The sequence below is a fragment of the Cricetulus griseus genome, chromosome 8 (genome assembly GCF_003668045.3).
Source record: "Cricetulus griseus strain 17A/GY chromosome 8, alternate assembly CriGri-PICRH-1.0, whole genome shotgun sequence".
Lineage (NCBI taxonomy): Eukaryota > Metazoa > Chordata > Mammalia > Rodentia > Cricetidae > Cricetulus > Cricetulus griseus.
This window is the reverse complement of record NC_048601.1, coordinates 59,172,585-59,195,992: the sequence shown is the minus strand read 5'-3', so window position 1 is coordinate 59,195,992 and position 23,408 is coordinate 59,172,585. Positions and strand designations below refer to the sequence as shown.

The following is a 23,408-nucleotide window of genomic DNA, read 5'->3' as shown; positions in this document are numbered from 1 at the left end:
TTAGGGTGGGGACAGAAATAATCAGAATCATGAGGATGATGACCTAGTTTGCCTCAGGAGATACAAGTAGGAAAAGCCTCATTGAGACAACTGGGACATAGGCCATCCCAGCAGCTGCCATACAGTGCTTTGTGGCATGCAGCTTTCAGTTAAATCAGGTGGCCTCATGGTAGCTACTGAATTGGCTGTCAGCTCTGCTCCCTTAGAGTTGCTTTCTGCAGAGATTAGGGTTGCCTTCTTTGGGCTGCTCATATTTTTCTAATCCAAACCTGGTCCTCTCTGCCTACTACTAATCTACTTTTTTGCCTTCTACTGGTTGTGTATACTTTTTTAAAGTCAGATATTCAATGACACATTTTCTAGGATAATTCTAAACTATTGATTGTCACTTGTATGGAAATCAATTCTCTCTGGGTGCTTAGTTTTCCAGAACCAAAATGAACATATTTGAGGATTTCTGTGGTGATGCACAGAAGTGTCACATAGTCACCATAGGCCTCATCTCCTGGTATGTGAAGGTGCAAAGAAGCTAGCAACAAGCTGCAAGAGGATATGTGATGAAACATTTTGTGAATCTTTGCTACCAGTAGTGATTGGCTAGAACATCCTGTCATTGAGCTACAGTCAAAATAATTGAATTATGAACCCATGAGATAACAAAAGTAAGTTCTTTATGGAAAATTCCTATGTGCTACACACTTTGTCAAACATGGTAGCTTCTTCAATGGCTATACCGTCAAGTGGAACTTATGGATGAACTCAAATATTTTACTGCTGTGTTTCTTCTGGTTACACACAGGCTAGATTTCCCTAGACCTTGATGTGTGTTTCCCAGCCCAGAATCATTTTGAAAAGTCAAAAAATTGGCCTCCCTTATCTGTTGCATTTTCAGATGGTTTATGAAACATCCTTTGTTCATCACCTAATGGTGATGAACTGTTTCCTTCTACTGAAAACATTTCCTCACTTCCATCCCCATCATCACCACCTTTGGTAATATTTTCATCTTTCTTTCTGAAAACGAAAAGTATAATATAAAAATGATCATCTTTGTACCCACTTAAGAAGCAAAACTCAATTTAAGAATTGTTTAAAAGTGAAGCCATTGAGTTATTGATCATATATATACATGTATATGTATATATACATATAAATGTAATGTAGTGTGTGTGTGTATGTGTGTGTGTGTGTGTGTGTGTGTGTAACTTTCCTCACAGTGGATATAATCTAATTAGGGAAAAAAGGTCCCCCTTTGTCTTTTTTGTTGTAAGCCTCATCTTTAATGGCTGAGCCATCTCTTTTCATCCTAAAGTTGACATTCTGGTAGGGTGAAAAAGATAACAAACAGTAAAAATTTAAACAAATGTCATTATAATATGCTAAATAATATGAAGACACATAAACACAGAAAGAAGAATCAGGAAGTTCACAGAGTAATAATTTTGAATCAGATGGATTTACTATGAAACTAACAAAGTAGAAGTCTCAGGAACCCACACTCTTTTATGTACCTCTTCTAAAATGCTTTAATAAATGTCGGAAATTTAAGTTGTTTGTTGTTTATTTTAAATGTGAAATATTCCATATATTTTCATGTCATCCTTGTGTAGACACAGTTAGGTTTTTGCTTAAAGACTCACGCTATGGAACATGAACCATGGAGGGTACATTAAAGTTTATTACAGGTGGGGGAGGGATAGAACAGAAGAGGGGGGAAGGCAAGAGAAAGAAGAAAGCAAAGAGAAGAGGGTGTGAGAGTAGGAGAAGAGAGTGTAAGAGAAGAGAGAGTACGGGGCCAGGGGTCTGTATTTTAATGGAATCCTCTACACCTCTGTGCAGACTTAGTTCCCATGGAACCCTGGGCTGACCAGGGTACTACCTGAGTGGATTCTGCCAGGTGACAGGGGCAGGCCAGCATAACCCCTGAACCTTTCAGACACTATGCTAATTTTCTCTGTATCATACCGATTTTAGTATATGTTCTGTGAAAGCAATATGCTGTTGTAAATGAAATCAGTCACATTGCTGCCATGTTATTCCCTCCTCTCCTTCTGTCAATTTGCTTATGTGGATAGCACAGAGTAGATCGTAGGCATGCTTAGATCATTGCTAAGAGGCAGTTAAGTTAGCAGTACATTTGCTTTGGATAAGCTAAAATAGTATACAGTATTCCACTGCAATAATAATATGAAGGTTAATGAATATTTCGGTCAAATTGTGTTTATAATCATTGATCAAACCTTAAGAAATTTGATATTCCCTCAAGTTTTAGTGTTTTTATACAATTGCTGATGTGGGAAAGAGTGGGTCTCTGATTCTTGAGCCTTTTCTTGAACTCTTTTCCTCCTGCTTTTTGTTTTCAATATGTTAGTTTTTGTTTTATCTTCTTTTATTTTATTATTATCCCTTAGAATGCTGTTCATTTTCTAATGAGAGAAATTTCTGTGTTAAGAAAGTAAGTCAAAGGATAAACAGCATACACACCACAACCCTGAGAAGCCAGAATATAAGGAGGACCTAAGAGAGATTTCCCCCACAGGGGAAATAGACAAGATATCCTGAGCCATTGGGAAGATGGGGGTGGAGGGAGTGGGAAGGAGGGAAGGCCAATGGGAAGATAACATGCGGGATCAGGAAGTTCCAAAGTTGGGGAAGGACAGACCGGGAGCGCAAGGAAAGAAATGCCTTGATAGAGGGAGCAATTATAGGGTTAGGGAGAATCCTGGTGCCAAGGAAATTTTCAGAAATCCACAAGCATCTCCAGGTCAGACTCTAAGCAATAGTGAAGATAACTGCCCTTCCCCTGTAATCAGATGATGACTAATCTAATAGTCATCATAGAACCTTCATCCCCTAGCTGATGGAAGCAGATGCAGAGATCCACAGCTAGGCACTGGAACAAACTCCTGGAGTCTAGTTCTAGAGAGGGAGGAGCAATAATATGAGCAAAGGGGTCAAGATCAGTCTGGAGAAACCCACAGAAACAGCTGACATGAGCAAGTGTGAGCTCACCGACTCTGGACTGACAGCTGGGAACAGTTGGGTGGCTTAGGCAGTTTGTGGGGCCAGTAACAGGGGAACCAATATTTATCCCTAGTTCATGAACTGGCTTGTTTTCTGTTTTGTTTGTTGTTGTTGTTGTTGTTTTGGTTTGGAGCCCATTTCCTATGGAGATATACCTTGCTCAGCCTACATAAAGGGGGAAGGACCTTGGTTCTGCCTCAAGTGATATGACAGACCTTGTTGATTCCCCATGGGAGGTCTCACCATCTCTGAGGAGTGACTAGGGAGTGGAGAAGGTGGGAGGAGCAGGAATAAAGGAGAGGGAGGAAACTGGGATTGGTATGTAAAATAAGATTGTTTTTAAAAGAAAACAAAAGAAATTATAATGCTAAAAAAGAAAATGTAATAGCTTCTTAATTATGACAACAGTTCTAAAATTTTCCATGAATATTATGAAGTACAAGTTGTTAAGAATCTGAAGCTTTTTTCATCTGTGGTTGATCTAAAATTTAAGTGTGTTTATAAACCATGCTAGAGGTAGTAATGTGATACCTTTTTCTCTTTATAGAAAACATTTAAAAAAATGTCACCTGTTAAAGGAGGAACATTGAGAAAAACATTAAAGAGGAATATTTGGTGAGTTACTAATAAAAATATTTTTGCTATGCTTTAGATTTGTGATATTAAAATAGTTTATGATTTCAGATCTGGTTTTTCATTTGAAATCAATATTCACTTTCATATGTAAATATATAATCTGATATTTTTAATATTCTTTGTATTTGTAATGAGGGGATATCACAGATTGTATGAATTTCATATGCTGAAAAATCTAGGTAGATTCTGGGATATCAGAGAGAACTTTGTTGATAAGGCAAGACTTGAATAGATCAGTAGGCAGGAAAATTCCTAGGAGAAATGTTTTCCAAATAACAGAAACATAAAATGGAAGGGTGTTAATTAACAAGGTATATTCTAGATAGTCATTATGCTTCCTAGTGCATTCTTTTTTCTTTCCTTTTTAAATGAAAATATGTATTTTTTTCTTGCATTGCATATACAGATTATGGTCTCTAATCCTTCCAGTTTCTCCCCACCTCCACTCTCTTCCTGTCTCTCATAAGAAAACAAAGGAGTAGTAATTAAATTAAAAACTAGCACAGTGGAATTACACAGAACTAAAGACAGGAGGAAAAGAGTCCGAGAGAAGGCTTAGGGTTCAGAGACCCATTTTTCCACACTCAGGAATCCCATAAAAACACTAAACTGAAAGCTATAATATATATGCAAAGGACCTACTGCATCAGTCTCCATGAGTTCATATGCGTCTTAATCTTGTTGATTTAGAGGGCCTTGTGTCCTCCATTCCCACTCACTCTGGCTCTTACACTTTTTCTTCCTCCTTTTTCGCAGGGTTCCATGATCCCAGAGGGCATCAATTTGATGGAAACAACCCATTTAGGGCTGAGTGTTTCAAGGTCTATTACTGTCTCCATAATATTTGGCTGTGGGTCTCTATATTTGTTCCCATCTGCTGCAGTAGGAAGCTTCCCTGATGATGATTAAACAAGGTACTGCTTAATGAGTATAGCAGAACATCATTCGTAAACATTTTATTGCTACTTTTTTATCCTTTCCTTTTCATTTTGCTTTTACCTTAGGTCCTTGTGTGTTCTATTCTATGGAGTGGACTTCAGTCAATTCAGGGTTTGTGGTTTGGTTGGTATTTATGTTTCTCTTTTAGTAAGGTGCAGAATACTTTCCTGTAACAAAGATACCAGAAAGTAAGAATGAAGGCTCTATATAGGCAACAGCTTGTCTTGTTCATGTTTAATGAATTGTCCTCAGCAATTGGGCTTTCCAATTAGTTTATGGAGAGTTTCCTATAGTCTAAGAAACAACCTGGCCTGTTTGGGGATTCCCATGGGACCCTTTGGCCAACAACTCAATTAGATGTTACCTAATCCCAGTACTGAAAACTTCATTTGGTAATAAGAAATGGTGACTTTGGCTGCTGTCTTCTCCATTATTGGGTGATTTCTTTTAGATTACTTTTATTAGGTTTCCATATTATCCCTCAAATGGCCCTTAATTTTAGTTGTCTCTCCTCACATTCCTCCCTTGTCCTCTTTTCCTCTCCCCATCCCCATTTGATCTTCCTTTTCTAGCCCACAATCCCCATCCATCCACAAACATCTATTTTATTTCCCTTTCCTAGGAAGGTCTATCTGCCTCCCCCCACACACACAGTCCTTACTCTATACCTAACCTCTGTGGTTCCATGGATTGTAGCTTTGCTATCATTGACTTAACAGCAAGTAGCCACATATAAGTGAATACATACAATATTTGTCTTTGTGGGCCTGAGCTACCTCATTCAGGATGATGTTGTTGGTTTTTGTGTTGTTGTTCCAAACATTTGCATGTAAATTTCATTTTTAACAGTTGGATAATACTCCATTGTGTAAATGTACCATATTTTTTCTATCCAGTCATCTGTTGATGAACATGTAGGTTGTTTCCAATTTCTGGCTATTATAAATAGCAACAATGAACATTGCTGAACAAGTGCCTCTGTGGTAGGATGAAGTATCCTTTGGATATAATGCCAAAGACTGGTGTAGCTAGATATTGAGATAGATCAATTCTCATACATCTTTCTGAGAAACTACCACAGTGATTTCAAAAGTAACTGTACAAGTTTACACTCCCACCAGCAATGAATGAATGTTCCCCTCGATCTGCATTCTCACCAAATAAGCTGTCACTTGTTTTATTGATCTTCTATTCTGATGGGTAAAGATGAAATTTCAAAGTAGTTTTTATTTACATTTCCCTGATGGCTAAGGATGTTGAGAATTTAACTGTTTCTCAGTCATTTGAGTTTCCTCTTTTGAGAATCCTCTGTTTAAATCTAATAAGATGAGAAATGTAGTTTAAGTGGCTTTAAAAGGCATCCCGTTTGAGAAGTACATTGCCAAAGGAACTTGGCATTGGTCTGTCTACTGGGCCTTGAAAGTCATAGATGTAGCAGATAACACTATTTGTCTATTTAACTTTTAGTTTCCTTTTGTTGAGCTAAGGGAACCCTGATAGTACTTGGGGTTTTAGTGTGCCTAACTAAAAATCTATTTTCCCAACCTTCTTTGCAAAGGTATTATGACGTAATTGTTATTAGTCAAGTCAAATGAGGCTTTGTTCTTTATATCTTAATTGAATATTTTAAATGTGGACAGTGTGATGGAAAACTCTGGTGTTGAAATATGCTAAATAGTTAAAAAAAACAACATCAAGAAGCTAAAACAAGGCTGGGCGTTGGTGGCGCATGCCTTTAATCCCAGCACTGGGAAGGCAGAGGCAGGCAGATCTCTGTGAGTTCGAGGCCAGCCTGGTCTCCAGAGCGAGTGCCAGGATAGGCTCCAAAGCTACACAGAGAACGCCCCCCCCAAAAAAAGCTAAAATGGCAGACATCTTTTTCAAAGAATGTAGTATTTGTAACTGATAATCTCACTGTTCGAAAAGAGGATGTTTGTTGTGAGTTTTTATTTAGTTAATGAGTAAATAGTTTGTACTGTTTATAATTTAGTTGCTAGCACTTTTATAATCTTAACCATGCACACACAAATTCCTTCTTACCCACATACTAATGTTAACTACATGTCTTTTCTGCAGTCTTAAACAGAGAACCACCCAGAGCCTGCAAAAGCAGAAGCACATGCACACAGCAAGAGGTGAGACAGTAACCAGGAACAGACTGTTAATCTGATGCTGAAGAGCAGCACAAAAGCATAGGGAATTGGTGACAGTAAGTAACACACAGTTTGGTACCTTTCAAAGCACCTCACATCAAAACACCTATGTGGTGGAAAATGTCTTCTTGGCTTAAGTTTTAAAGGTAACAAAACCATTCATTGCAAGGGCTGAGGAGTTGGCCAAAAAATATGCTTCTGGCTGCTTTAAGTGGTGCCCCTCACTGCAGATGAGAACCTTCTGCAGGAGTGATTTTCAGGATCATTCTAAAATGGTTAAGAAAAATAAGAAAAAAGGTGCAAGTACATTTTTGGTTCAGCATAAATCATTCATTGATTTGTGGGCTGCAAGTCCTCCACGAATCCATATGATAGCTAGAATTTTACATTTGGATCTCTTCTTTAGCTGATAGATGTGTAAAAATTCATGTTAGCCTGGATACTCCCTGTTGGCTACACATCTGAGGAGGATCAAGTGTATGAGTTATTTCTTCCAAAGTCAATTGTAATTTACACTCAGTAAATTGCCTCCAGATCCACCTTTTAAAGATAGAAGACTCAAAATTGCATTCATTTTGGCCCACACTGCCCATTTGTGTTTAAACCATAGCCCTACTCTGGAGAGCCACCATCGCTAATGGAAAGACATGACGTGACTGAAGATCCACCTTTTCCATAGGAGAGCAGAATGCTGGCAACTTAGTTAAATGGCCAATGTACAAGCAGTTTTCAGCCCAGTGAAAGCTCAGCTTTAATAGCAAGAAGGCAGGCTCTAGGAGGAGTAAGGCCTGGAATATCAACCCATCTTGTGCCAGGAAATCAAAAGCACTACAGTTTCACACCATGAAAAATTTACCCTTGGCCTGAAAATAGTTTTGAAACAGGGTAGGATTTTGCTTCTTTCTTTCAGCCCTTTCTCTTAGTGCCGGCCTTGCCTTTCAAAGCACTCTTGAAATTTACTTTTCTACCCATTTCAATCCATCTTACTGCCAGGATATTAAGTTAGCATTATTTCTCATTGCAACCAAAAAACAGCCAAGCTGCTCACCTTATTCCCTTGAAAGACCAAATGCCAAATTCCCACCATCAGAGACATTTGTATTCCCATTGTCTTCTACCTGCTTGCTACAGTTGGGATAGTGAAATCTAAAGTGAATGTTTAGTGTTAGGAGTATTTGCTTCAAGATGAAAATCATTAAAATTATAAAAATAGCCACAGATCATTAAGTCACTGGTCTAAAACAACTGCATCAATCTCCAACTGAAACCATTGTATACCTGAGGAGATTAACTCATCCCATGGCATTGAGCTCCCGGCCACATGAAAATGTGATGAGTCTGGGAAAGGTTGTTTTTCAGAATTGAGGAGTTGTTGTCAAGGAGTGTTTAAGTAGGCTTTCTCATTTTCAAATCCAGCTTTGCTGACTGAGCTCCAAAAGCACATTTGGGAAGAGAGCAGAGTAAATCAGGGAAACAATGAGCTTCATCTCCCAGAACACCTGACAACTCTCACCACCAGCCTTGCCTTTTATTCTTCCAACAGAGTATCTATTATAAGTCTTCTTTAACCCAATTAGATGCCATCAATTTTCCATTCCAGTATCCCCACAACCTCTTTCTCTTCCTCATGCAATTAAAAAAAATCACAGCTGAAATACTCCCTGTATGTTCATCAGTCATAGATCATTGTCAAAATTCATGTGGCCTGTTTACAAGATTAAATGAGTACAGCTGTCTTTCCAGTTAGGATTCACTTTCTAAATGAGCTTGTAATGTCACAAGTTAGACAGCTCCATTTCCAACAGATATCATTGATAGTAAGTTGATATTCTAGGTCTGTGAAACCTACTTGTACATCAGTAACCAAGTTTAAATTTCTGGCAATGCTACAGGGTCAAAACTTTCTTCCTAACATAAAGGAGACAGGGTCTATCAATCAATCATGCTGACATTTGCTTCTGGGAGGTCCAAAAGTCTTAAACAAAAAGAAATGGAAACATTTGGAATCTGATGATCAGCTTGTTTGTTATGTTCAGTAGTAGGGAAGCCTATAGAATACATATAACCCCAATGTAAAGTGAGTGTGTAGTCAATAATTATTCTCTTTTTTCATGTTTGTTATTTTTCATTTTTATTTAAATTAGAAACAAGCTTGTTTTACATGTCAATCCCAGTTTCCTCTCCCTCCCCTCCTCCCCTGTCCCTAGTAACACCCTGCCTACCTCATACCCTTTCTGCTCCCCAGGGAAGGTGAGGCCTTCCATGGGGGAGTCTTCAAAGTCTGTCATATCATTTGGAGCAGTGCCTAGGCCCTCCCCCATGTGTCTAGGCTGAGAAAGTATCCCTCTGTATGGAATGTGCTTCCAAAGTCCATTTGTACACTAGGGATAAATACTGATCCACTACCAGAGGCCCCATAGATTGCCCAGGCCGCCTAAATGAAAACCATGATTAGGGGGTCTGGGTGAGTCTTATGATTTCCCAGCTAACAGTCTGGGGTCCATGAGCTCCCCCTTGTTCAGGTCAGCTGTTTCTGAGGGTTTATCCAGCCTGGTCTTGACCCTTTTGCTCATCACTCCTTGCTCTGGGCAATTGACTACCAGGAGTTCAGCGCAGTGTTTAGCCATATCTTCTTGTGCTTCCATCAGCTACTGGATGAAGGCTCTAGGATGGTAAATCAGTCATCGATCTCATTACCAGGGAAGGGTATTAAAGGTAACCTCTCCACTATTGCTTAGACTGTTAGTGGGATGATCCTTGTAAATCTCTGTACATTTCCCTAGTAACAGATTTCTCTTTAAGCCTATAATGGGTCCCTCTATTGACGTATCTCTTTTCTTGATCTCCTTTATTCTTCACTTGACTCAATATTCCTGCTACCTCATGTCCTATTCTTCCCTCCTCTTCTCATTCTCTACATCTTCCCTCCCCCATGCTCCCAATTCGATCAAGAGATCTTGTCCCTTTCTCTTTCTCTGAGAGACCATATATGTCTCTCTCTCAGGGTCCTCCTTGTTTCCTAACTTCTCTGGAAGTGTGGATTGTAGGTTGGTAATCATTTGCTCTATATCTAGTATCCATATAAGAGTGAGTACATTCCATGTTTGTCATTTTGTGACTGGGTTACCTCACTCTGGATGGTTTCTTCTAGTTCCATCCATTTACCTTTGAATTTCAAGGTTCCATTTTTTTTTTTTTTTTTTTTTGCCTACTGAGTAGTGCTCTGTTGTGTAAATGTATCACATTTTCTCTATCCATTCGTCACCTAAGGGGCATCTATGTTGCTTCCAGGTTCTGGCTATTACAAATAATGCTACTATGAACATGGTTGAATAGATGTCCTTGTTGTATGAATGTGCATCTTTTGGGTATATAGCTAAGAGTGGAATTGCTGGATCTAGTGATAATCTGATTCCCATTTTCCCGAGGAACCAACATACTGATTTCCAAGTGGCTGCACCAGTTTTCACTCCCACCAGCAGTGGAGTGTAACCCTTTCTCCACATCCTCTCCAGCATAAACTATCATTGGTGTTTTTTATTTTAGCCATTCTGACAGGAGTGAGATGGTATCTCAGAGTTGTTCTGATTTGCGTTTCCCTGAAGGTTAAGGATGTTAAACATTTTATTAAATGTCTTTCAGTCACTTTAGATTCCTCTATTGAGAATTCCCTATTTAGTTCTTCACCCCACTTTTTAATTGAATTATTTGGTGTTTGGGTGAGTTCTTTATATATTTTGGAAATCGGCCCGCTGTCGGATGTGGGATTGGTGAATATCTTTTCCCATTCTGTGGGCTGCCGTTTTGTCTTGTTGACTGTGTACTTCAACTTACAGAAGCTTCTAAATATCAGGAGGTCCCATTTATTAATTGTCAATTTCAGTGTCTGTGCTACTGGTGTTACATTCAGGAAGTGGTCTCATGTGCCAATTAGTTCAAGGGACTCTCCCATTTTCTCTTCTAAGAGGTTCAATGTGCCTGGATTTATGTTGAGATCTTTGATCCATTTGGACTTAAGCTTTGTGCATTGTGATAGATATGGATCTGTCTTCAGTCTTCTACACTCTAGCATCTAGTTATGCCGGCAACATTTGTTGAAGATGCTTTCTTTTTTCCATTGTGTGCTTTTAAATTCTTTGTCAAAACTTGGGGATTCCCAGATGAGTGGGTTAATATCAGGGTTTTCAATTCAATTTCAATGGTCCACCTATCTATTTTTGAGCCAATATCAAGCTGTCATCAGGACTATAGCTCTACAATAGAGCTTAAAGTCAGGGATGTTAATGGCTCCACAATTTCCTTTATTGTACACGGTTGCCTTTGTGATCCTGAGTCTTTTGTTTTTCCATATAAAGTTGAGTATTATTCTTTCAAGGTCTCTGAAAAATTGTGCTGGGATTTTGATGGGGATTGCATTGAATCAGTAGATTGTTTTTGGAAAGACTGACTTTTTTACTATGTTGATCCTACCTATCCAAGAACATGGAGGTCTTTCCATTTTCTGGTATCTTCTTTAATTTCTTTCTTTAAAGACTCAAAGTTCTTGCTATACAGGTCTTTCACTTGTTTGGTTAGTGTTGCCACAAAACATTTTATGTTATTTGTGGATATTGCAAAGGGTGATGTCTCTTGATTTCTTTCTCAGCCCATTTATCTTTTTTTTTATTTAGAGAATAGTTTTTGTAATCAAATCCACATAGATAAGTCCTTAAATATTTAATACAGTGCATTACCCCTGTACAAATGGAAAAAATTAAATTAAACATTTCTAGGCCAATATGGCTGTTACTTTCTGAACAATGCCAACTGAACATGGTAAACTGGGATATTTTTTCCAAAGTTGACAGCACAGCAAAAGTATCCAAAAAATCAAAATATATATCTATATATCTATATCTATATCTATATATATGACAATAATAGCAATTTGAACAAAATTGTAGAGACATCCAGCACATTCCATTAAAAAAAAAAACAGCAAAAAAGTAAGAAACATCCCAGAAAACAGCACAGTTCTGTTACTCTTGTGGTACATAGCCCCATTTATTTTTAAAATAGATTCTCAATCATCATCTGGAAGGAAACCATTCTGAGCAACATCATTAAAAACAGCTCTGATAAAGCCCTGTCACTACTATGTATCATAAAGCAGGTCCACATATGAGTGAGTACATATCATGTTTGTCTTTTTGTGATTGGGTGACCTCACTCAGAATGGTCTCTTCGAGTTCCATCCATGTTCTTGCAAATTTCAAGATTCCATTGTTTTTTTTTCTGCTGAGTAGTACACCATTGTGTAAATGTACCACATTTTCTGTATCCATTCTTCAGTTGAGGGGCATCTAGGCTGCTTCCAGTTTCTGGCTATTACAAATAACGCTGCTATGAACATGGGTGAACAGATGTCCTTGTAGTATGAATGTGCTTCTTTTGGGTAAATGCCTAGGAGTGAAATTGCTGGATCTTGTGCTAGACTCATTCCCATTTTCTTGAGTTGTCGCCATACTGATTTCCAAAGTGGCTGTACAAGTTGGCACTCCCACCAGCAGTGGAGGAGTGTTCCTCTTTCTCCATATCCTCTCCAGCATAAACTGTCATTGGTATTTTTGATTTTAGATATTCTGACAGGAGTAAGATTTGTTTTGATTTGCATTTCCCTGATGGCTAAGGATGTTGAACACTGTCTTATGTGTCTTTCAGCCATTTTAGATCCCTCTATTGAGAATTGTCTATTTAGTTCTGTACCCCATTTTTTAATTGGATTGTTTGGTGTTTTCGAGAATAGCTTCTTGAGTTTTTGTATATTTTGGATATCAGCCCTCTGTCAGTGAATATCTTTTCCCAGTCTGTGGGCTGTCATTTTGTCTTGCTGACTGTGTCCTTTGCCTTACAGAAGCTTCTCAGTTTCAGGAGGTCCCATTTATTAATTGTTGATCTCAGTGTCTGTGCTACTGGTGTTATGTTCAGGAAGCAGTCTCCTGTACCAATTAATTGAAGGGTATTTCCCACTTTATCTTCTAGTAGGTTCAGTGTGGCTGGATTAATGTTGAGGTCTTTGATCCATTTTGACTTAAGTTTTGTGCAGGGCGAAAGGCTTGGGTCTATCTGTAGTCTTCTACGTGTTTGCATCCAGTTATGCCAGCACCATTTGTTGAAGATGTTCTCTTTGTTCCAGCATATATATTTGGATTGTTTGTCAAAAATAAGGTGTTCATAGGTGTGTGGGTTAATATCAGGGTTTTCAACTCTACTCCATTGGTCTACCTGTCTATTTTTGTGCCAATACCAAGCTGTTTTCAGGACTATAGCTCTGTAATAGAGCTTAAAGTTAGGGATGGTGATGCCTCCAGAAGTCCCTCTATTGTGCAGGGTTGTTTTGGCTATCCTGGGTCTTTTGTTTCTCCATATAAAGTTGAGAATTGTTCTTTCAAGGTCAGTGAAGAATTGTGTTGGGATTTTGATGGGGATTGCATTGAATCTGTAGATTGATTTTGGCAAGATTGCCATTTTTACTGTGTTGCTCCTGCCTATCCAAGAGCATGGGAGATCTTTCCATTTTCGGGTATCTTCTTTAATTTCTTTCTTTAGAGACTCAAAATTCTTATGGTACAGGTCTTTCACTTTTTTGGTTAGTGTTACTCCAAGATATTTTATGTTGTTTGTGGCAATTGTAAAGGGTGATGCTTGTCTGATTTCTTTCTCCATCAATGTGTCATCTGTATATAGTAGGGCTACAGATTTTTTTGAGTTAATCTTGTATCCTGCCACTTTGCTGAAGGTGTTTATCAGCTGTAGGAGTTCCCTGGTTGAGTTTTTCGGGTCACTTATATAGACTATCATATCATCTGCAAATAGTGAGTGTTTGACTTCTTTCTTTCCAATTTGTATTCCCTTGATCTCCTTTTGTTGACTTTTTGCTCTATCTAGAACTTCAAGGACAATACTGAAGAGGTATGGAGAGAGTGCACAGCCTTGTCTTGTCCCTGATTTCATAGGAATTGCATTGAGTTTCTCTCCATTTAATTTGAAGTTGGCTGTTGGCTTGCTGTCTATTGCTTTTATTATGTTGAAATGGAAAATTTTCTGGACAGATATCACTTACCAAAACTGAATCAAGAACAGATAAGCAACTTAAATAGACCCATAACCCCTAAGGAAATAGAAGCAGACATCAAAAGTATCCCAACCAAAAAAACTCAGGACCAGATGGCTTCAGTGAAGAATTCTACCAGAAATTCAAAGAAGAGCTAATATCAATACTCCTCAAATTGTTCCACAAAATAGAAGTAAAAGGTTCATTGCCAAACTCTTTTTAAGAGGCTGCCATTGCCTTGGTACCCAAGCCACACAAAGACACAACTAAGAAAAAGAACTACACACCAATATCCCTCATAAACATTGATGCAAAAGAACTCAATAAAGAACTGGCAAACCAAATTCAAGAACATATCAGAAAATTCATCCACAATGATCAGGTAGGCTTCATCCTCGAGATGCAGGGTTGGTTCAACATATGAAAATCCATCAATGTAATCCACCATATAAACAAACTGAAAAAGAAAAACCAAATGGTTGTCTCACTAGATGCTGAAAAAGCCTTTGACAAAATCCAACATCCCTTCATGGTAAAGGTCATAGAGTGATCAGGGATACCAGGAACATACCTCAACATAATAAAAACTATATAAAGTAAACTAACAGCAAGCATCAAACTTAATGGAAGAAACTCAATGTGATTTCTCTAAAATCAGGAACAAGACAAGGCTGTCCACTCTCTTCATATCTCTTCAATATTGTCCTTGAAGTTCTAACTAGAGCAATAAGACAACAAAAGGAGATCAAAGGGATACAAATTGGAAAGAAGTCAAACTTTCACTGCTTGCAGATGATATGATAGTTTACATAAGTGACCCAAAAATCTCTTCCAGGGAGCTCCTACAACTGATAAACACCTCAGCAAAGTGGCAGTATACAAGATTAACTAAAAATAAAAATCAGTAGCCCTACTACATACATACAATAAGAGGGCTGAGAAAGAAATCAGAGAAACATAACCCTTTACCATAGCCACAAACAACATAAAATATCTTGGGGTAGCACTAACCAAACAATAAAAGACCTGTATAGCAAGAACTTTGAGTCTTAAAGAAAGAAATTAAAGAAGAATCCAGTAAATGGATAAATCTTCCATGATCTTGGATAGGTGAGATCAACATAGTAAAAATGGCAATCTTATCAAAAGCAATCTACAGATTCAATGCAATACCCATCAAAATCCCAGCACAATCCTTCACAGACCTTGAAAGAACAATACTTAACTTCATATGGAGAAACAGAAGACCCAGGATAGCCAAAATAACCCTGTACAATAGGGGAAGTTTGGGAGGCATCACCATCCCTGACTTCGAGTTATAGAGCTACAGTCCTGAAAACAGCTTGTTATTGGCACAAAAATAGGCAGGTAGACTAATGGAATCAAACTGAAAACCCTGATATTAACCCACATACCTACAACAACTGGATTTTTGATGAAGAAACTAAAGATGTACAATGGAAAAAAGCAAGCATGTTCAACAAATGGTGCTGGCATAACTGGATGCTGGCATAGCCTTGTCTATCACCAAGCACAAAACTTAAATCCAAATGGATCAAAGACCTCAACATAAATAAAGCCACACTGAACCTCTTAGAAGAGAAAGTGGGGAGTACCCCTGAACGAATTGGTACAGGAGACTGCTTCCTGGACATAAATCAGTAGCACAGACACTGAGTTCAACAATTAACAAATGGGACCTCCTGAAACTGAGAAGCTTATGTAAGGCAAAGGACACAGTCAGCTAGACAAAAAGGCAGCCCACAGAATGGAAAAGATATTCACTAACCCCATATACGACAGAGGCCCGATCTCCAAAATTTATAAAGAAATCAAGAAGCTAGTTTCCAAAACACCAAATAATCCAATTGAAAAGTGGGGTACCAACTAAATAAAGATTTCTCAACAGAGGAATCTAAAATGGATGAAAGGCACATAAGAAAGTGGTCAACATACTTAGCCATCAGTTAATGCAAATCAAAATAACTCTGAGATATCATTTTACTCCTGTCAGAATGGATAAAATCAAAAACACCAGTAAAACTTATGCTGGAGAGGATGTGGAGAAAGGGGAACACTCTCCACTGCTGGTGGGAGTGCAACTTGTACAGCCACTTTGGAAATCAGTATGGCAATTCCTCGGGAAATGGGAATCAGCCTACCACAAGATCCAACAATTCAATTCTTGGGCATATACCCAAAAGAAGCACATTCATACAACAAAGACATCTGTTCAACTATGTTCATAACAGCATTATTTGTAATACCAGAACTTGGAAGCATCCTAGATGCCCCTTACCTGAAGAATGGATACAGCACATGTGGTATATTTACACAATGGAGTATTACTCAGTAGAAAAGCAATGGAATCTTGAAATTTGCAGGCAAATGGATGGACCTAGAAGAAACCATTCTGAACAAGGTAACCCAGTCACAAAAAGACAAACAGTATGCACTCACTCATATATGGAGTTTACATATAGAGCAAATGATTACCAGCCTACAATCCACACCATTAGAGAAGTTAGGCCACAAGGAGGACTCTAAGAGAGACATCCATGGTCCCCCAGAGAAAGGGAAAGGGAGAAGATCTGCTGAGCAAATTGGGAACATGCCGGGAGGGGAGAGAGAGCTAGGAGAAAGAGAAGGGGAGAAGAGGAGGGTTGAGAAGTACCCAAAGGAACAGGAAGGTTGTGTAGGGGAAAGAATAAAGGAGAGAAAAATAAGAGATACCATCAGAGAGGAAACCAGTATAGGTTTAAAGAGAAATCAGGCTCTAGGGAAATGTCCAGAATTCTACAAAGATGACACCAACTAACCTTCTAAGCAACAGTGGAAAGGCGACCATAAATTCCCACCCCTGATAATGAGATTGATGACTAACTTATAAGTCATCCTATAGCCTTCATCTAGCAGCTGGTTGAAGTAGAAACACATACCAACTGCTTAACACTGAACTGAACTTGAATCCAGTTACAGACAAGAAGTGATAAGCAAAGGGGTCAATATCAGGTTGGAGAAACCCACAGAAACAGCTGACCTGAATAAGGGGGATATTTGGTCCCCAGACTGATCACTAGAAAACCAGCATGGAACTGATCCATACCCCATGAATGGGGTGTCGGTTAAGAGGCCTGGGAAATCTCTGGGGCCTCTTGTAGTAGAACAGCAGTACTTATCCCTAACATAGAAATGGACTCTGGGAGCCCATTTCACATAGAGGGATACTCCCTCAGCCTAGACACACTGGGGAGGGCCTAGGCCCTATAGCAAAGGATTTGACAGACTCCTAACACCCCCCATGGAAGGCCTCACCATCTCTGGGGAGCAGAAATGGTATGAGATAGGTAGGGTGTTAGTAGGGGGCAGAGGAGGAGGGGAGGGAGAGGGAACTGGGATTGACATGTAAAACAATCTTTTTTCTTATTTTATTAAAAAATGAAGAAAAAAGACAATACCTTTTCTCCCCATTCTTTTTTCTATTCCACCCTTGCTCTGCACTCCCCTCCCATCCCAAATAAACCTCTCATGCAAAATCTGTTTCATGGAGTGACTTTGATGGAGCTCCTTGGCTCCATCCTGCCAAGGCACCTTCTGCTGCTTATACCATTACATTGGTGCTGTGTGACTCTCGGAGGCTCTCCTAGTGGCTGCACATTTGCCCTGCCTACCAGCAGTCTGAGGTAAACCGGGGCTCTGTCCCCAGACTACCTGCAACAGGCTCACCTTTCAGCTAACTGAAAACTGGGCAATTCATCTAATGCAGACAATTAGTACATCCTCCCTCTAAGTTGACATGGATGATTGCCTAGATCTGAGGAAGTGACTACTGAGTGTCTGACACATCTCTGGTATTTTTGGAGGCAAAGGTATGCCCAGCTATGGTCTTAAGGGCTATGGTTGACCCTCTTCACTGATACCCACCTCTGACTATTTCCTCTAGGTGAGATTTCATTTTTGAGCATGGTTTTTGCTTTCTGGCTTCTTTTGAAGTTCTGGTACCAGACTTCTGTGTCTTCTAAGGATTTTAGCCTTAGCTCTTAAACTGTGGATGATGATCCACTGTTTGACTTTTTTCTCCTTAATTCAGTCCTACCTGGGTCCTTGCATGCCTTGGACCTTCTACCTCACCTGTGGGAACTGCATCACTCTCTGTACTTCCAGATTCTCCTTTGGGATGCCTTTTAAAGAACCTCAGACATCTAGATCTAGTGCCTGACTTAAGGGCCTCTAAACTCATCTGCCTTTGAAGTCACACTTGCCCTTAGAAAGCCAGTCTAAACTGCTGCCTACTGGTACTATAAATCCTAATATTATCTGAGACCTTTACAACTACCGGCAGAGATTGAGTAAATGGAGGAAGGGAGATCCTCTATGTCCAAGCTTTCTTTTATCTTCACTCCAAGCCTCTTTTCTTTCTGTTCCTTCACTCAGCCACTCAGCTCCTTTTAGCTATGAAGTATGAACAAGAGGAAGCCTCCACTAGTATATTAACCCTGCTAACAACCCCCACACACACGCTAGCTTCAATCCAGAGCTCCTTTTCCTCCAGTTCCTTCAGTCTCCTCCTCTCCCTCTCCAACAACAGGCCTCTAAGCATCCAACTCTGGCACTCATTTCCATACCACCAGCACCCCTCAGTTTCCCTGCTACTCACTCCTGATCTGCAGTGAAACCTCCTCTGTCTCTCCCCTACTCAGCCTAATCCAGCCTCAGTTTTCCCTTTGTGAGAGATTTCAAAGGTAGACAGTCTGGTCAAGATACATGTCACCTTTACATTAAAGGAACTCTATCAAATGGAAAAAATCTGGAGTCTTATACCTTTAACTCCTCTATTTTAATTGAAAAATTCCAATATAGTATCTAATCCCATAGTCTCACCTTCCATGACATATACTGACCACTGCCTACCCTGACCATGTGCCAACTCTCTGTACTCCCATCAATATTGGAGATAAGGTCCTTCTCTCTCCTCTCAAGACCAACAGCTCCCTCTCCCCTTTCCCTGGGCAAGCCCCTTCAATGTAAATCTTGTAACCCCTGCAGTCCCTAAGCACTATGCTTGAGGGCCTCCCTTATTGTATTCACCTACCCTACTTCAAGTCCTTTACTTCTCTGCATCAAGATAACTTCCCTGCCTACATCTCAACCCCAAAAGGACACTATTCCTGTAAGTGTCAGAGGACACCTTGATTAATGGCCTTGCCCTCAGTTCCAGAAGAATGAGGCTTCACCCCAGCAACCATGCTCAAATCTCCTGGATTGGACACAGACTTTACCTCCTTTCCCTCTTGTCTTCTTCTGTCCAGGGCAACCCTTACATATGGAGATTTGAGGTTCAAAAAACAGACAGTCCCTGCAAATAAGGTTGGAAAATTGCTCCATAGCAGGCTGTCAGGAGGGAATTAGGTTTCCCATCACCTCTATATCCATTCCTCCTCCTTTGTTTCCTGACCTTTTTGTCAGCTTCCCTTATGACTAAACAAAAGGTTATTTTAAAGAGTGGCCAGATATGGAGGGTTCCCATACTCATCTTGCCAATACCATTTGCCACATGAACATCCTCACTCTCACTCCCTCTTCTATCAACAAGACGGGGCCCTTTACCTCCATATCTGGAACCTATAGAATTGTAAGTGTGAAACTCTACCATTTCTTCCACTCCCAGAACCTAATGGGCATGATTAATAGCCGAAGAACAATATATCACAATTATCCAACTCGTGAAGATAGGGGAAGTAGAAGAGGTAATTAAACATTCCTTCAAGGTCACAACCTCTTTAACATTCCCTCTCATAAATAACACAAACCTGATATTTTGTCTTCTGCTCTAGACTCTGACTTCAGCCTAACGCTCCTTAATATCACTCAACCTTACCACTTTGGAGATTTCCGGTTGTGTGTTCCTCCTGGGATTATCTTCTATTTTTTTTAGTTTTTTATTATTATTATTTATTAGTTCTAGTTAGGGAACAAGCTTATTTCACATGTAAGTCCCTTCTCCCTCTCCCTCCCTTCACACCCATCACTCGTCCCCCACGTCCAGCCTATTCCCCACCCCATCCACACACCACTCCCCAGGCAGGATAGGGCCCTAAATGGGGGCTCTGCAAAGTCCACCAAATCTTCCTGTGCTGGTCCTAGGCCCTTCCCCATATGTCCAGGGCCACAGTGTAACCCTTAACGTGGGATGGGCTCTCAAAGTCCCTTCTTGCACCAGGGAAAAATACTACACCACCACCAGAGGCTCCCTGGAGTGCAGAGGCCTCCTTATTGACATCCATGTTCAGGGGTCTGGATCGGTCTTGTACTGGCCTCCCCGACAGCATCTGGGGTCCATGTGCTCTCCCTTGTTCAGGCCAACTGTTCCTGTGGGTTTCTCCAACCTGGGACAGACCCCTTTGCTCTTCATTCCTCCCTCTATTCAACTAAATTCCTGATTTCAGCTCAGTGTATTTCTGTGATGTCTGTCTCTGCTTCCATCAGCCACTGGATGAGGGCTCTAGGATGGCATAAAGAGAAGTCATCAATCTCATTTTAGGGGAAGGGCTTTTAAGTTATACTCTCCACCATTGCCTGGATTGTCAGATCGTGTCATCCTTGTAGGTCTATGGAGATCTCCCTGGTTCCAGATCTCTTCTCAGATCTATAGTGGCTCCCACTGATATGGTATATCTCATCCTGCTCTCTCTCCTCTATTCTTCCTCCAACTCAATATTTCACTCCATTTCCTCTCCTCTACTCCTCTTCTCTTGCTCTTATTGTAGCAGCACCTTCCCCCCTACCCTCATGGTCCCAATTAGTTCAGGAGTTCATGCCACTTCCATTCCTGAGAACCATTTATCCCTTAGAGTACTTCATGTTTACTAGTTTCTTTGGTGAAGAGGATTATAGGCTGGTAATCCTTTGCTCTATGTCTAAAATTCATATATGAGTGAGTATATACCATGTTTGTCTTTTTGTGACTGGGTCACCTCACTCAGGATGGTTTCTTCTAGTTCCATCCATTTGCCTGCGAATTTCAAAATTCCATTGCTTTTTTCTGCTGAGTAGTACTCCATTGTATACATGCACCACATTTTCTCAATCCATTCTTCAGTTGAGGGGCATCTAGGTTGCTTCTAGGTTCTTGCTATTACAAACAATGCTGCTATGAACATGGTTGAACATATGTCCTTGTTGTATGAACATGCACTATTTGGGTATATACCCAAGAGAGGAATGGCTGGATCTTGAGGTAGACTGATTCCCATATTTCTGAGCAACCACCATACTGATTTCCAGAGGGGTCTTACAAGTTCACACTCACACCAGCAATGGAGGAGTGCTCCTTTTTCCCCACATCCTCTCCAGAATAGATTGGCATTGGTATTTTTGGTTTTAGCCATTCTGAACCCCACTTTTTAATTTCTTGTTTGGTGTTTTGATGGCTGGCTTCTTGAGCTCCTTATATATTTTGGAAATCAGTTCTCTGTCAGATGTGGGATCAGTGAAGATCTTTTCCCATTCTGTGGGTGGTCGCTTTGTCCTACTGACTGCTTTCTTTGTGTTGCAGAAGCTTCTCAGTTTCAGGAGGTCCCATTTATTAATTGCAGACCTCAATGTCTGTGCTACTGGCATAATGTTCAGGAAGCAGTCTCCTGTGCCAATTTGTTCAAGGGTAATTCCCACTTTCTCTTCTAGAAGATTCAGTGTGGCTGGATTTATGGTGAGATCTTTGATCCATTTGCACTTAAGTTTTGTGCATGTTGATGACAGGTATGGATCTATCTGCAATTTTCTGCATGTCTGAACCCAATTGTACCAGCACCATTTGTTGAAGATGCTATCTTTTTTCCATTGTATAGATTTAGCACCTTTGTCAAAAATAAGGTATTCATAGGTGCGTGGGTCAATATCAGGGTTTTCAATTCGATTCCATTGGTCTATCTGTCTATTTTTGTGCCAATACCAAGCTGTTTTCAGAACGATGGCTCTATAGTAGAGCTGGAAGTCGGGAATGGTGATGCCTCCAGAAGATCCTTTATTGTAAAGAGTTGTTTTGGCTATCTTGGGTTTTTTATATTTCCATATAAAGTTGAGTATTGTTCTTTCAATGTCTGTGAAAAAGTGTGTTGGGATTTTGATGTGATTGCATTGAATCTGTAGATTGCTTTTGCCAGGATTGCCATTTTTAATATGTTAATTCTACCTCTCCAAGAACATGGGAGATCTTTCCATTTTCTGGTATCTTCTTTAATTTCTTTCTTTAAAGTCTCTAAGTTCTTACTGTACAGGTCTTTCAGTTTTTTGGTTAGTGTTACCCCAAGATATTTTATGTTGCTTGTGGATATTGTGAAAGGTGGTTTCCCTTATTTCTTTCTCATTGGATTTATCATCTGTATATAGTAGGGCTACTGATTTTTTTGAGTTATTTTTGTATCCTGCTACCTTGCTGAAGGTGTTTATCAGCTGTAGGAGTTCCCTGGTAGAGTTTTTTTGGATCACTAATGTAGACTATCATGTCGTCTGCAAATAGTGAAAGTTTGACTTCATCCTTTCCAATTTGTATCCCTTTGATCCCTTTTTCTTGTCTTATTGCTCTAGCCAGAGCTTCAAGTTTAATATTGAAGAGATATGAAAGAGTGGACAGCCTTGTCTTGTTCCTGATTTCAGAGGAAACGCTTTGAGTTTCTCTCCATTTAGTTTGATGTTGGCTATTGGTTTGGTGTATATTGCATTTATCATGTTTAGATATGTTCCTGTTATTCCTGTTCTCTCCAAGATCTTTATCAAGAAGGATGATGGATTTTGTCAAAGGCTTTTTCAGCGCCTAGTGAGATGATCATGTGGTTTTTCTTTTTCAGTTTGTTCATATGGTGGATCACATTGATGGATTTTCGTATGTTGAACCATCCTTGCATCACTGGGATGAAGCATACTTGATCATGGTGGCTGATTTTTCTGATATGTTCTTGGATTCGGTTCGCCAATATTTTATTTGAGCATTTTAGCATTGATGTTCATGAGGGATATTGGTCTCTAGTTCTCTTTCTTAGTCATATCTTTGTGTGGCTTGGGTATCAAAGTGATTGTAGCCTCGTAGAAAGAGTTTGGCAATATCCCATCTGCTTCTATTGTGAGGCACAGTTTGAGGAGTACTGGAATTAGCTCTTGTTTGAATTTCTGGTAGAATTCTGCAATGAAGCCATATGGCCCTGTTCTTTTTTTGGCTGGAAGGCTTTTGATGACTGCTTCTATTTCATTAGGGGTTATAGGTCATTTTAAACTGTTTATCTGATCTTGATTTCATTTGGGTAAGTGATATTTATCCAGAAAGCTGTCCATTTCCTTCAAATTTTCAAATTTTGTGGAGTACAGGTTTTCAAAGTATGACCTGAAAATTCTCTGGATTTCCTCAGTGTCCGTTGTTATATCCTCCTTTTCATTTCTGATTTTGTTAATTAGCATTCTCTCTTTCTACCTTTTGGTTATTTTGCTAGAGGTTTGTCTGTCTTATTGATCTTCTCAAAGAACCAACTCTTTGTTTCATTGATTCTTTGTAATGTTTTCCTAGTTTCTAC

At 39.6% G+C, this 23,408-nt stretch overlaps 2 long non-coding RNA genes across 10 annotated transcripts in view; one reads left to right on the top strand and one right to left on the bottom strand.

Moving 5' to 3' along the window:
• Positions 1-8,920, bottom strand: part of LOC113831505 — a 44,916-nt gene extending 35,996 nt beyond the window's left edge. Inside the window, exons 1-2 of the long non-coding RNA XR_004771015.1 lie at positions 8,031-8,920; positions 4,660-4,766 (exon numbers count right to left, since the gene is read on the bottom strand). This is a non-coding gene — a long non-coding RNA (uncharacterized LOC113831505). The remainder of the gene's footprint in view (positions 1-4,659; positions 4,767-8,030) is intronic.
• Positions 1-23,408, top strand: part of LOC103163383 — a 66,019-nt gene that overhangs the window by 38,989 nt on the left and 3,622 nt on the right. For all 9 annotated transcript variants that reach the window (XR_003487508.2, XR_003487507.2, XR_004771014.1 and 6 more), the window contains 4 exons: positions 423-662; positions 3,572-3,639; positions 4,417-4,574; positions 6,676-6,808. This is a non-coding gene — a long non-coding RNA (uncharacterized LOC103163383). The remainder of the gene's footprint in view (positions 1-422; positions 663-3,571; positions 3,640-4,416; positions 4,575-6,675; positions 6,809-23,408) is intronic.